The 14,528-nt window shown below is 43.5% G+C and overlaps 1 protein-coding gene across 23 annotated transcripts in view; it reads right to left on the minus strand.

Moving 5' to 3' along the window:
* The window catches only part of MICAL3 (microtubule associated monooxygenase, calponin and LIM domain containing 3), a 231,500-nt gene that overhangs the window by 173,404 nt on the left and 43,568 nt on the right, over nucleotides 1-14,528 (minus strand). The window lies entirely within an intron of this gene.

A 14,528-nucleotide genomic window follows, 5' to 3' on the forward strand; every position in this document is an offset into this window, starting at 1 on the left:
TTTTACAAAATAGAGAAAATCTTCGTGTTTAAGGCATATTTTATAATTTCTAAATGAAACTAACCCTGATACCACTGACCTTAATAGAATAGAAGCCTTTTACTTACTAAAGAAAGCTTTGAAGGAGATAAAACAGTACAGTCTTACATATGGAGATAGGACAGACTCCACCCAGCAGCTTATCAATTGGTGCCTGCTTACAGAAAATAAGTGTGGGCTGCAGTTTCTTAAGTGGTAAAGTCCTGCTACTAATAACAGCAGAGCTTTTCCTGGGGAGTTATGAGAAAAGAAGATTCATCCCCAAGAAACTAAATATTCCACATTATCCATAACTGAAATCTCAGGAAAAACTGATTTAGTGAGGTGGCATGATCTGGTCTCTTCAGATAACATAAAACTATAGATTTTCCTCACCAATTAAAATAATGCTAACCCCATAACAATCAGTTTCTAACAGTTTTAGGCCAGCTTATCTTCTCCTATTACCTCCTGCAGAAAAGCCTTACCAATCCAAAGCTCAGCGAATTTCTAAACCTTCAGTTCTTTAAATCACCAAACAAGATTCACCCTTATTAGGGTACAGTCCTCAGGTCATGTTGTTAATTGCATTATGTTCCCCCAAATGTAAATGCCTAATAGTCAGAAACTCAGTTGAATGAATACTCTCTATAGAGCTGATGATGGTAACATGTGTCTGGAGGCAGTTACAGAAGAAAGGAAAGTGGGGCTTCAGTATGGCTCTGTCCTCCTTCCAAAGGTGTCTCCTCTGCCAGCCTGAGACTCCACCCTCTTCTCCTGTCACAGCTGAAACAGATAGGCTTCTCTACCCCAAAAGCCACAGATAACTCTCAACAGGTCAAACTGAACTATCCATCCATGGAAATCAAACCACCAGCATACTGCAGCTTGCAGGGCCAGAACTGGCCATAAGAAAGGCACTTAGGTGGTAGTGCACCCAGCCCTGGGGCCTGTTTTATACGAAGGTATGGTGCTAAATGCAGCTAGCACCAACAGTGATTTACCATGACTGCCTACGGTTTGGAGAAGAGTGGAGGGGGGTTTAGCTAGTAAAATATTAGGTAGGTTAAGGAAATAATTTCCTCCTTGATGGGGGTGTGATCCATCTAGGACAGAAAAACAAAGATTAATAAAGAGGGCAAAAAACTGGAAAGGGTACAGGGAAAAAAAAAAAGAAGAAGAACTGGATAGAAGACAGACCTTATAAGGGAAGGTAAATGGAATTGGGACTCAATTGGCACGAAGATGACAAAACTCATGAGACCTTCCCTGCTTTTAAGATTCAGTAGTAATGCAGTGCCTACAAGTATACAAGTGTATGCAAAAAAAGCATTTCATACTGACTGGCTGACTGATTAGCAAAAGGAAGCTGAAAAGTCTCACTCAGCTTCATGGGGAAGAGAAAAAGAAGGTATGCACAAAGAACAGCAGAATGGTTTTAGGGAAGTCATCCTCACTTTAGAGTTGAGAGTCTGTGCTGCTGTCTTAGCCCCTCACCTTCCCCCAACCCGGTCAGTTTCCTCCTTATTCCCACAGAAGTCTGTTTATCTCTCCTTCAGTATGACTTTCACTATACTGTCTATACTGTCATTACTTCCTCATTTGCTCCTCACCAGGCAGTGAGCTCACTGGGGACAGGGGGCAGCAATTTATGTCTTATTCCTGTGTGTATGTGTGTGTACGTATGTAGTGTGTGTACGTGTGGGGCCCCAGAGCATGGTTCCTAGTACATAACGGATGCAGAATAAATGAATGAAGCCACCAAATAAATATTTATTGTTCAGTCCCCATGTGCCTGGCACTGGGGAGAGAACAGTGAACAAAAGAAAAATTCCTGTCCTCGCAGAGCTTTCATTCTAGTGGGGGAGACAGACAACCTGCAAGCGAACCCTGACATATTAGGGGAAATACATGTTATGGAAGAAAAACAAAGTATGGAAGGAAGCTAGGATGGACTGGGGGTGAATTGGGGAAGAGGTGGCAGGGAAGCCTGTGAGGAAACTGGGAGCAGAGCAAAGAATGAAACGAGCAAGCCATGGGATCACCTGCAGGCAGAGGAGTCTGTGAGGCAAGGGAATAGCATGTGCAAACTGAAGGCGGGGACCTGATGTAAGAGGGACAGTCAGACTGCGTGGAACCTTATAGGCCACTGTGAAGGCTTTAGCTCTTATTGGGGTGCCATGGGGAAGCACTGCAGAGGTGTGAACAAGGTAGAAAAAAACCCAGGTTTTAAGAGGACCCCTCTGGCTGCTGTGTTGGCAATACATCTAGGGGTGAAAAGGAGAGAGCAGGGAAACTGGTTTGGAGGTTACTGTAAAAATCCAGGGGATAGAGGATATTGGCTTGGCCTAAAGAAGTATCAGTGTAGGTTGTAGTCAGATTCTGGATCAAAATATTAAAGTGGAGTTGACAGGATTTGCTAATGGACAACACTCAAGGTGTGAGAATAAGAGAAGGTAATCCAAAGTGTTTGGGCCTGAGGAACTGAAAAGGTAAGTGAAGAACAAACTAACAAAAGGACAAACATAAACCTCCCTCCTTTTGGGTCCTACTGGAGCCAGAGGAATATGTGAAATAAACCCATGGCCACTGTCACTGTGCAGGAGTCTGCCCCTGGGGAAGACAGTCATCTGGCAGAGGTCCTCTCCCATGCTCAAGATCTGACCACCAAGGCATTCATCCCCAGATCCAGCCTCTCACCCCCCACTCTGCCTCCTGCACTGTCAACCCCAGGACCATTCCCTAGCTGGATGGTCACATGGTCTCACACTGGCAGAATCTCTTCCTGGAGCTCCTTATCAATCCCGAACATGTCCACAACAGCTGAGTGGAACTCCTGATAAAGCAGAAACCCACATGTCTTAGCACATACACTACTGCTAGAGTTTCCTCTCCACACTTTGTGCTACTTGAGGAGGTAATAATATTTCCTAACATGGCAGGAGGTAGAACATACTTAGGGGAAGGGGTAGGAGAACAGGAGATAAGGAAGGTAAAGCAAGAGAGCTGAGGGTCTACACCCCAAACCCACTCTCAAGACGAACCTGCCCTCAGCCGTTCTAGAGCATCTCCTGCTCAAAGAAGGCTGCCCAGCCTCCTGCTACACCTACTACCACTGTATCAACCATCTAGAGCTACTCCTTTCCTCTACCCCCTCTCCTTCAAAAGAGTACTTTGCATTTCTGTGAGATTCATCTTTAAAAACCTACTGTTTGGGGTTTCTTTTCTAGCCAAATCCATACAAGCTATGTCCTGAATATTCAGCCTGAGAAAAACAATAAGACCTACAGAAAAAAAGAATTCAAAATGGCACAAAGGTAGGAGAGGGCCTCTTACTGATTATTTTCTATGCCAATGACTCAGAGAGTGGTAAGTTTAAGTGTTTGCTGTCTGCTCTCAATGTGACCACTGTATGATAACTGATGAGTATGCACAAGACAATAGTCTCACCCTCAAGAAACTTAAAATCCAGTCAAGGAAGAAACATAGGCACCACAGCAAAGGAGGAAACATTTCCTAAAACTGTATGGCCAAGCTAACAGGTTAAGGATGATTAGAATTTGGGTAAGCCAAGAAAAGAAGGTCTTTCAGGTACAGAGAAGGCACAGAAAGGGTTAGAAGCAGGACTTAGCAGAACGCATGTAGGAGACTGGGAGGAGGGTGAGAAGTTCCCTGTGAGCCTTCAAAGCCAAGTAAGAGAACTGACTGAGGCCATAAGACGAGCAGCCCAGTCTTCAAAGGGGAATGGCCTGGCCCAGGAGGGTGGCAAGAAGCAAGATGGAACTGCAGCCAAGCAATGTCCAGGAGGCCTGCACAATCACACTGTGCGTGGAATGAAAGGGAACCCGATTGGGTTGTGGCAGTGGAAACCACAATTTTAAAAGGGAAAGTCATTTAACAAATACTGAGACTCAATTATGGATAAGCAATTTCTAAAGACATTTTGAAGGAAGAAATAACAAAGCAGATTAGATAGAGAGGGTATACAAACCAACTGTTGACTTTATTTATTATCTGCATCTTGTTCAAAGGCGGGAATGCTGACAAATACTTCTATATTCCAGCCAATGCCTTCACTCTACCTACAATTTTCCTAGACACAGAATGTTTAAATTTTTTTTTTTTTTTTAGTGTTTATTTATTTTTGAGAGAAAAAGAGACAGAACGTGAGCAGGGGAGGGGCAGAGAGAGAGGGAGACACAGAATCTAAAGCAGGCTCCAGGCTCCGAGCTGTCAGTACAGAGCCTTGATGTGGGGCTTGAACTCACCAAGTATGAGATTGTGACCTGAGTTGAAGCTGGACCCTCAACAGACTGAGCCACCCAGGCGCCCCTAGACACAGAATGTTTACAGGAAGACTCTGTTAGTCTTACGTGCATGAGATGAAATGATAGCCAACTCCATTCTTTCATAGCAATTATTTTGTTCTGCTCTGTTTTACATAAATATCGAGGAAAAGATCTGAAAATTCTTAACTATCTCCCAAAGAGTAAAACATGACAGTTGTTAACATTCGATGGCACTACTTCCCCATCTCTTACCTTGCTGTGGTCAAGCACCACCTTCCCTCTGTGGGAACCTAAGGAGATGAAGACAATGGGCTGGAGCTTGAAGGGTACCTATGACACTCCACTGGCACTAAGAAAAACTTTTCACTTACCCGAGCTCCCTCCCAGCCCCTTGAGCCTCAGATGTCCCCACAAACCTGGCAAGTGTGCTCTGCTGAAGACACGACCACATGCGCTTGAAGGGGTCACAAGTGTCTTCAGCCACCTCCCACCCCATCTTAACTCACAACCAAATAAAATGTCACACACTTAATTATCAGCCTTTCAAGGTAAGATGCTCCTAGCTTCAGACAAAGAGCCTCTTCACCCATTGAGTAACCAGCTGAGGATCAAATATGTGTAAGGCCCTAGGGACATTTTTAAAGACACTGTCCCCATCTTTATTGCATTTATAACACATGGCAAAATCTGAGCCCCTCACAGATTTTTAAGTGCAATGGCAACAACGACCATGGTAGTAATAGACTTTCTTCTAAGTCTTCCCCAAAAACAGATGGAGATCTGTTTGCTTTCTAACCCTAATCTACACAACATAAACAAATTTTATTCAAAATGGTATTATTGTTGAAGTTGGAATTCTGTGTTCTAATAAGAATGAAGAAAGAGCCAGTCGTTACCCAAAAAATCAGCCTTTCCTCAGCACCCGTACAAATCCAAGAAAGGCAAAGCTGGAGGCAAAGCTTGTTGCTATCATTCTGTCACTCTGTGTTCTTCAGCACCCAGCCCTCCCTCCAACAGGCCTTCATCCCATCATATCCTTCTGATTGCATTTTTATCTTGCACAGTCGAGGCCAAGTATACACAGCCCAGTCTTTTGGCCATTTATAAAGTAACTGCTAACCGAGGGCACTGCTCCATGTAAGACACCACTGCCAATGCCAGAGGCTTCCAAATGATAAGTCTTCACTTCTGTTTGATCATCTGCCCATATGGCTAATGTGTACATTTGGGTTCGGCTCACCATCTCAGAACATGGCACACATCCACACATAGTACTAAACCATAATGGGGGGAAGGACTGGTATGGGGAGTGGGGAGTCAAAGGGATTAGTTTCACAAGACTCTGAGCCTACATGAGATTAAAGTCTTAAAACCAAATTCATGCACCTCTGCCAGCTGTTACCCACCTCAACACTGTCACAGTCTACACTAGAATCCTACACACAACAAGGTTCTGTGGGTAGGGAATTTGGTCCACAAATAAACCATCCCTTTAAAGATCTGTAGCAATTTAAAAGCAGCTGGTTTCTGGTATGAACCAGTCCTCACAAAACAACTCTCACTTCATCTACAAAGGACGAGGTCCAATGATTTGAATTTTGGGTATTTAAAAAAACTTTTTTAAAAAGGAAAGAATTGCTCCACACAGATATATTCAAGACTCAGACACAATTGCTGGTTCAAGAACAAGAGGCTGGGGTCTTTTAGAAGAGCAGCCGTCTGGCACTGGCCTTGGCTGATGAATGTAACTGCACTACTAAAGCTAGATGTGATAATCTAGGCCTGGGACACGAGGAAGGGAACTATTCCTAAACAGAAACACTGTAGCAAGTCCCAGAATTCACCATGGGGGCCTCCAGGCCACTCAGTCCCAGGACAGATCCAGCAGGGCCTTGTCCCACACAGGCAGGGGTCTCACTCAGAGGTAGGAAGACCTCTGACAGAGACAACTGTGCAGCTGAAGGAAATCCAGGCATTCTCCTCTCTCCTTTCCCTACTCTCCTCTTTTTATTTATTCATTTTTGAGAGGGAGAGAGAGAGAGAGAGAGAAAGAGAGAGAGAGAGAGAGAGCAAGCAGGGGAGGGGCAGAGAGAGGGAGAGAGAATCCCAAGCAGGCTCTGTATGGTCAGCACAGAGCCTGATGTGGGGCTCGATCCCATGAATTGTGAGATCATGACCTGAGCCAAAACCAAGAGTTGGACGCTTAACCTACTGAGCCACCCAGGCACCCCTCCTCTTTTTATTTAAAAAAGGGAAATATTTCTGTGCCTGAGAAAAGTTGTGAATTCAAGAGTCCTTCTATATCAGAAAACAAGGACTGACTTTCTAAGGAAGATTCTGAAATTGGGGCAAGATGGTTATAATTTCAGTGCTTAAGAGAAGCACTGAAGGCATATCATTTCTACCATTTAATTAGAGGTAATTTCTTATCGTATATTTTGGAGGCTTTATTCTTTGGTTTCCTGTGTTAAAAAAGTGGGGCGCCTGGGTGGCTCAGTCGGCTAAGCATCGGACTTTGGCTCAGGTCATGATCTCACGGTTCATGAGTTCGAGCCCCTCCATCGGGCTCTGTGCTGACAGCTCAGAGCCTGGAGCCTGTTTCAGATTCTGTGTCTCCCTCTCTCTCCGCCCCTCCCCCACTCGCGCTGTCTCCGCCTCAAAAATAAATAAACATTAAAAAAAAAAGCACCTACTCAGTACCAACTACCATGGTGGTGATGATGATGATAGTAATGATAACAGCTATAATTTATTAATCACATTACCATGTGCCAGGCATTGTTTAAGAGCTATCTACTATCTATTGATCTATCTTTCCTTATTTAATTCTCATTGTAAAGTAGATATAATTACCAGCCTGATTTTTATAGATAAGAAAAAGATGATACAGAGAAGTTAAGTAACTTGCCCAAAATAAGTGATACAGTTGCCACTTGATCTCAGAAAGTCTGGAACCACTAGACTAAACAGCCTCTATATTTATATTTGTTAGCATCTTAATCCTGGAACAACTCTTTGTTGTCACTATTATCTGCAAGTCACAGGTGGAAGGGACAAAAAACATGAAGAAAAGTTAGATTACTTGTCTAGCTAGTAAGCTACAGGGTCAGGAGTTCAATCTAGGTCTCTGACCTCCACATTCAGTACTTTTTCAGTTTACCTCACTCCAGGATGGTTTAATCAACCAACATGGGACCTCTGTACAGATGACTATTCTTGGGGCCAGAAGAGGTGACACTAGGTCCCAGGAGCACACAGGGAAGGAAGCATTAAGAAATGAGAACTAGGGGCGCCTGAGTGGCTCAGTCGGTGAAGCATCTGACTTCGTCTCAGGTCATGATCTCACGGTTCATGAGGTCAAGCCCCATATTAGGCTCTGTGCTGACAGCTCAGAGCCTGGAGTCTGCTTCAGATTCTGTGTCTCCCTCTCTCTCTGCTCCTCCCCCACTTGTGCTCTCTGTCTCTCAAGAATAAAGAAATGTTAAAAATTTTTAACGTTTGTTTATTTTTGAGACAGAGAGAGACAGAGCATGAACGGGGGAGGGTCAGAGAGAGAGAGGGAGACACAGAATCTGAAACAGGCTCCAGGCTCTGAGCTGTCAGCACAGAGCCCAACGTGGGGCTTGAACTCACGAACCGCGAAATCATGACCTGAGCCGAAGTCGGACGCTTAACCGACTGAGCCACCCAGGCGCCCCTAAATGTTAAAAATTTTTAAAAAATAAAAAAAGAAACGAGAACTAGACAAGAGAATGAAGGCAACAATTGTGCCATGAGGAATCTGCCATCTGCTGCCAACCTCACGGCTCTAAAACAAAAAAATTTATCCTGTCATATCCTGCTAAAAAATCACACAAATGATTTTCTGCTGGCTCCAGTCACCCAATCTCATCTCCCACTTTCCCTGAGATACTCTTGCCTCCAATTTGGCCATCTCATCCTCATCCCTGCCCGTAAACATATCCTTCTCATGCCGTGACTCCTGCTGGTCCTGCACCTGAATTCTCCCTTCCTCTTCTTACGTAGCCATATTCATACCCCAGCAGAAGATCATTTCCTTCATGAGGCTGCTCAGCACCTCTAGTCCTTCCTGAGTCCCTCCACCTCTGAGCTCCTTCACAGTTCTAGGTAAGTTAATACTTATTCATAACCAACAGTATAGTTTGCCATTGTTTCTGTTTCCCTAGTGGAAAATTCCTTACGAGAACAACCATGCCAGATTGTCAGGAGGTGCAGATGCTAGAAGGCCTTCAAGCACAGGCTTGGGAGTCAGACTGAGAATGGATCCAGACTGCCACATGCTCAGGTGGCCAATTCTTACATAAATCACTTGTAAAATGGAGACAGAATAGTACCTACTTAATAGGGTATTTCTACAAAGTAAATGAGAGAATGTATATCTAAGGTATTTTCTACAATGCCTGACAGAATGCTCAATAAATACTTATTTAAATGACAATGTATCTGCCCACAGTCTAGCCACATGCTGGCTGAATGTGCAGCAGCAGCCCAACAAGTAGTTGTAATTCTCTGATGGGAAATTATTAGGGGTTAGGTATTATTTATAAAAACTGGACAAAGGAAGAAAAGCAAGAAGGAGCTCAAGAAAATAAAATATTAGAGTAGGATAGGTAGTAGAGTGGGATAGGTAGTAGAACAGGGGTAACAATAATAAGATTTAAGGATTAAATCAAACCTGTATTTCCTGGGCGCTGACTATGTACAAGTGTTCTGAGGGACATAAAAGGCATGTGAGACAAAGGTCCCATACTCATGGGGCTTACAGTCTAGCTAAGTAGTTAAGACAACATAACTAAAAATACAAAAAAGTACATCATACATGCCAGGGGTGCCTGAGGTTAAGTCAGTTAAGCGTCCGACTTCAGCTCATACTTCCTGAGTTTGAGCCCCATGTCAGACTCTGTGCTGACAGCTCAGAGCCTGGAGCCTGCTTCATATTCTGTGTCTCCCTCTCTCTCTGCCCCTCCCGCACTCACTTTCTCAAAAAGAAACATTTAAAAAAACTTAAATAAATAAATAAATAAATAAATAAATAAATAAAAAGAAAGAAAGCTGTGGCTCCTGGGGCACCTGGGTGGCTTAGTCATTAAGTGTCCGACTTCAGCTCAGGTCATGGTCTTATAGTTCATACGTTTGAGCCCCGCATCAGGTCTGTGCTGACAGCTCAGAGCTGGAGCCTGCTTCAGATTCTGTGTCTCCCTCTCTCTCTGCTCCTCTCCTGCTCATGCTTACTCTCGCTCTCTCTCAAAAATAAATAAACAGTAAAAAAAAAAAAAAAAAAAAAAAAAGTACATACATGCCAAATGAATAGGATAGCCAACAGTTACCAGTTTTGGGGGGTACACAATGGCTCCTTTGTACCATCAACTATTTTTTGTTGTTGTTATAGGATATAGTCTATTCCTTATAACCTGCTGATTGGAAAAAATGCCTAACAATAAAAAGCCTATTATGAAAAACCTACTATGAATTCAACATTTTCCAATGAATTTACATGTCATTGATCACAACAGCCATCTACACACTGCAAAAAAAGTCGAATATATATGTTTGAGATGGCATAAACTCAAGTTTGGCCACACACACAAATATTCACTGCCTACAGCATGAGGATCACTGGCATAGACTCCTACTGACAATAAGAGTTCAGAAGTGAGGTAGAGATTGGACTACAAACTTCTAACTGATTCAATTTGATAAACACATAACTAATTTAATTACAATGAACATTTAACTATTGTAATGGCAAATAATGCTTGTAAAGATAGGTGAAGAGATGCAAGCAAGTTTCATAGAAGAAAAGGTGGATTTGAGGAGATCCTGAAGGATGAATAAGGTGAAGATGGGCAGAGAGAAGGGGAAAGAAGAAAAGTGAGAAAATTAGCAAGAGGGCGCCTGGGTGGCGCAGTCGGTTAAGCGTCCGACTTCAGCCAGGTCACGATCTCGCGGTCCGTGAGTTCGAGCCCTGCGTGGGGCTCTGGGCTGATGGCTCAGAGCCTGGAGCCTGTTTCCGATTCTGTGTCTCCCTCTCTCTCTGCCCCTCCCCCGTTCATGCTCTGTCTCTCTCTGTCCCAAAAATAAATAAACGTTGAAAAAAAAAATTAAAAAAAAAAAAAAAAGAAAGAAAATTAGCAAGATGAGAAAGGAGGGAGATAGTAGCAAATCAAACTACTGAAGGCTGCCTTTCTGGGAATGGGGAGGAGGGGGGAGGGAGGAAAGGATAGTACCCTTGGCACAAACAAAAGATGAGTAGTACAGATGCCAGGGGCTACTGTAAAAAGAGCACAGGCTCTAGAATCCCACACATCTGGACTTGAATCCGGGATCCACCCATCACTACACCCCTGGATAGTCAAGGCTTCCTAAGCCTACATTTCCCCACTATGAAACAGAGATCCAATACTACTGAACTCACAGGGATATAATGATTTTGAGGTGAGGCTCAACATAGGCAACCATTGTGAAGTGCCTAAGACAGTGTCCAACACAGAACAGAGAATTCAGTGATCAGCATGACTACTCAAAGCCACAAAGTAGTCTTAAAGGTAAGGCCGGTTCCATGCTAGTCCACCTTTTCTCAAACAGATATGACCACAAAACAGTTTCACATTAAAATCTGCAAAAGAATACTAAAAGAGCTCAAGAGGTATTAGGTGCACTTAGAGCATGGGACAACAAATTTAAGAAGTGCCTAATGATCCAGGGGCACCTGGGTGGCTCAGTTGGTTCAAATGTCCGACCCTTGAGATGGAGCCCCATGTGGGGCTCTATGCTGACAGCACGGAGCCTACTTGGGATTCTCTCTCTCTCTCTCTCTCTCTGCCCCAAATAAATAAATAAACTTAAAAAAAAAAGTGCCTAGTTATCCAAACTATGAATTCAACAACATTTTGGAGACATTTGTATTCTATTAATCATAAATCAAAAGGTCTCTCATGGATAAATTAACTCTTGCAGAAAAGGATCAGTTTTAAAAACTTTATAAACAAAAAAAAAGTAAAATTCAATCATTTTATTAAGAACATGTTTTAATTTTCTCTAGAACACTTCAAACACTGTTTAGGAGGCACTGCCTCAAAGTGGGGTGGGATGCTGAAATAGAGAACAAGATAAATAGAAACACAGAAAGGCAATAAATAATACATTTTTCCACACTTTTGTGAATCCTGCTAAATTATATGGCTTAGACAGTCAGACTTGGTACCTCTTCCCACCACCTCCAGTTTAAGAACTATTAAAACACCTACTGCATGCCAGGAACATAACAGGCATTAGGGCAATAGGACTTCATAAAAGGGAGGGGACATAGGAAGAGGCAGTAAGGGAGAAATGATCAAATTCTGCTTCCGAATTTGGATTTTTTAAAATGTATGTATGACATTGATGAAATCTGATGCTTTTTAAGAAGTGAAAACCAAAACTTAAAAATAAGACAATCTGCTACTGCAATAAAAGGGACACAATTCGAACTGCAGAAGCTTCTTTATCTGACTCCCAAAGGAAACCCTGCCCAGAGCGGACTGGGTGGAGAACGGAGACCGTCATGGTGTGGGCTTCATGGCTGGTTAATTGCTCACTCAAGGATGGACTGGAAGACAGGTTAGAATTTGGTACCCACTCCCAACTTGTATTCAACAACACAAGAGGGACTAATGAAGGAGAATCAGTGCCCCCTCTTCTCGCCTAGCTGAGAAAAGTAGGTGTCAGAGGCAGCTAAAAATGGCATACAGGACTAAAGGTGGGCAGAGGTGACAGACATCCATCCAGAAAAGCCACAAACTCTGTCAAAGTGCTCACTCAGACCGCTGCCGCTCCTCAAACTGAGGACAGTCACTTAAAGTGTTTATCCACAGTGTGTGCCACCACGCCAGGAGGGGGGTTGGGAAAGATGATCCAGTTACTTTCCGTATGTTAATCCTGGCAGCCTAAGCAGCAGCAGAAGGCAAACCCAGGGCAGAGAAGTCGACCAAAGGAAAGTCTGATTAATAATTATACTCTGAGTTTACAGAGCACCTCTTTCTTCCCTGAAGAACTTGAAGTGCTTTGGAGACATTACTTCACTAGATCCTTCAGGTTCTTTATTTAAATATTTTCACAGGCAAGTCATAGACAGTATCCAGTACATGGGAAAGTTAAGATTTTCAATGCACCCTAACAGATTAGGAAAAGCACACATACCCACACCAATTTGCCCCAGGGAAGTCTAAGAAAGAGGACTACCAGCAGCTCCTTCCCCTAGCTGCTCTGGCGAGTAGCAAAGTCTGTTTCTCAAATATGAATCTGAGAGCTCAGAAAAAAAGTCAGTTTCTCAAAGGTCCCAAAATAAGTGTCTAGAATTCCACAGAATTGAGAATAGAACAACAGTCCTGCCTCACCCTCCTCACAGTATAGAACAGATCAAGAGCCCAAGCTGCCATAAATCATTTACAAGACAAGCCAAAAAAAGGAGGGAGGGAAGATGGGAGAAAAAGAGAAGGAAAGAAAAAAAGCACATGTATTTTGCCTGGATCAAAGAAGTTTCCATTTTTATCTCAAAAGAGGGACACTGGGTGGGTCCATAAGGCCTATCTACTGCAAACCAACCAAAGCAGTATATCTACAAGATCATCAGTCATTTTGTTTCTTATCCCTTGCACAAAAAGTACATATGTTTCTGTAAAAATATTCAATCATTTAAGAATTTACAGTGAGACTACTAAACACCAGGCGTCGTGCTGGGTCTGACTGAGTACAGAATGTGAACAAAATGCTATGTCTCCTATTCTCCAGAAGTGGAAATACAGTGGTGGACATAACCATCAGTATAAAAGTGTCAACACATAGACCAGTAAGTTTACACTTATATGTTGCAAAAAAGTCTGTGGTGAAGAACAGCAGAATGTATGAGAAAATAACAACAGAAGGGACCTTGTTGGCTGAGGTAGTCAGGAAAGGCCTTAGTAAAGAAGTGGTATTTTGCTTGAGTCTGGAATGATTTCACTAAGTGAATGCAGGAGCTTTTCTGGGGGCAGAAGGAAGCATATATGCACAGGTTGTCTGGTGACAACAGACTTGGGTCTTGTAAGAACCAAGGCCAGTGGGCTTAGAGTTCACTGTGAGAAGAAAAAGAAGAGGATGGCAGGGCAAGTGCGGCCATACCACCCAAGGCCAGGCTGGGCATCTTGAGGAATTTGGATGTAAGGACCTTGGGTATTTTTTTCCCTATGTCCTTCATAGCTACCAGCCCAATGCCTTCCTCATGGCAGACACTAAGAAAATACTTGCTTAATTCAGCTTATAAATAAAAATATAAACCACTAACCATTTAACAAGCAATGCACTGACTTAAAATCTTGGCCCTCAAGAATCTTACAATCTGGTTTGTAGAAAAAAGAAACCAGACTACCCCTTCACCCCAAATGCCAAATGTTTCTGAGACAAGAAAAATATCCTAAGGCAATATCTGATTAAATGCCAAATGAAACTTTCAAGTCATAAAGTTCACTGGAAGGGGGAATAATCTGAGGCTATTGTGACAACAGGTTTCCTAGAGAGAGTGTGACTCCACGTGGACACTGAAGTGTGGGGAGAATTCAGCTATACCACCTGAGGAGAATGTTCGAGGCATGGAGAACAGCATAAAAGGAAATGCAGAAACAGAAATGAGCAAGGTCCGTTAGGGAGAAAGAAGCACACAGGGACAGCTGGGCCTACCCTAGAACATACAGCAGTCCACCCCACAGGGAGCTCCAGGCCAGCTCACCCCAACCTCAAGGGCCTTCCTTGGACACAAGTGGAAGATTCCCACAAGCCAGGGCCCTGGGCTGGTCTCCTCCCTGGTACACTTTGAGGAAGCAGGAAAAGGAAAGTTAGTGAGACTGGCCCAAGGGAAGGAAAGGCAGAGAGCTATGGAGCCCATTCACTGGGATAAAAAAAATTAAACGCCAAGGAAGGGAAGATGGGGGAAAAAAAATCCAAGTTGTTGTAGTATTATGCAACTGAAATTCCATGCATAAGCCAGGAAACTCAAAGGTCACAGTTCCCACAGCAACTGTAACCTGAACCATCAGCGCATGTAGTCTTTGGCACTGCTAGACCCAAAACAACCAACCATGCTCAGCGCTGGGCAGCCCACATGTCGCCCGCCAGCACATACCTGCTGCTCAGCCGCCCTGTGGCCCCGCCCCTTAGCGCCAGGGAGTCAACGCGCCTGCACTCTGC

This window comes from Herpailurus yagouaroundi, unplaced genomic scaffold (genome assembly GCF_014898765.1).
Source record: "Herpailurus yagouaroundi ecotype Mexico unplaced genomic scaffold, PumYag 355, whole genome shotgun sequence".
Taxonomy (NCBI): Eukaryota; Metazoa; Chordata; class Mammalia; order Carnivora; family Felidae; genus Herpailurus; species Herpailurus yagouaroundi.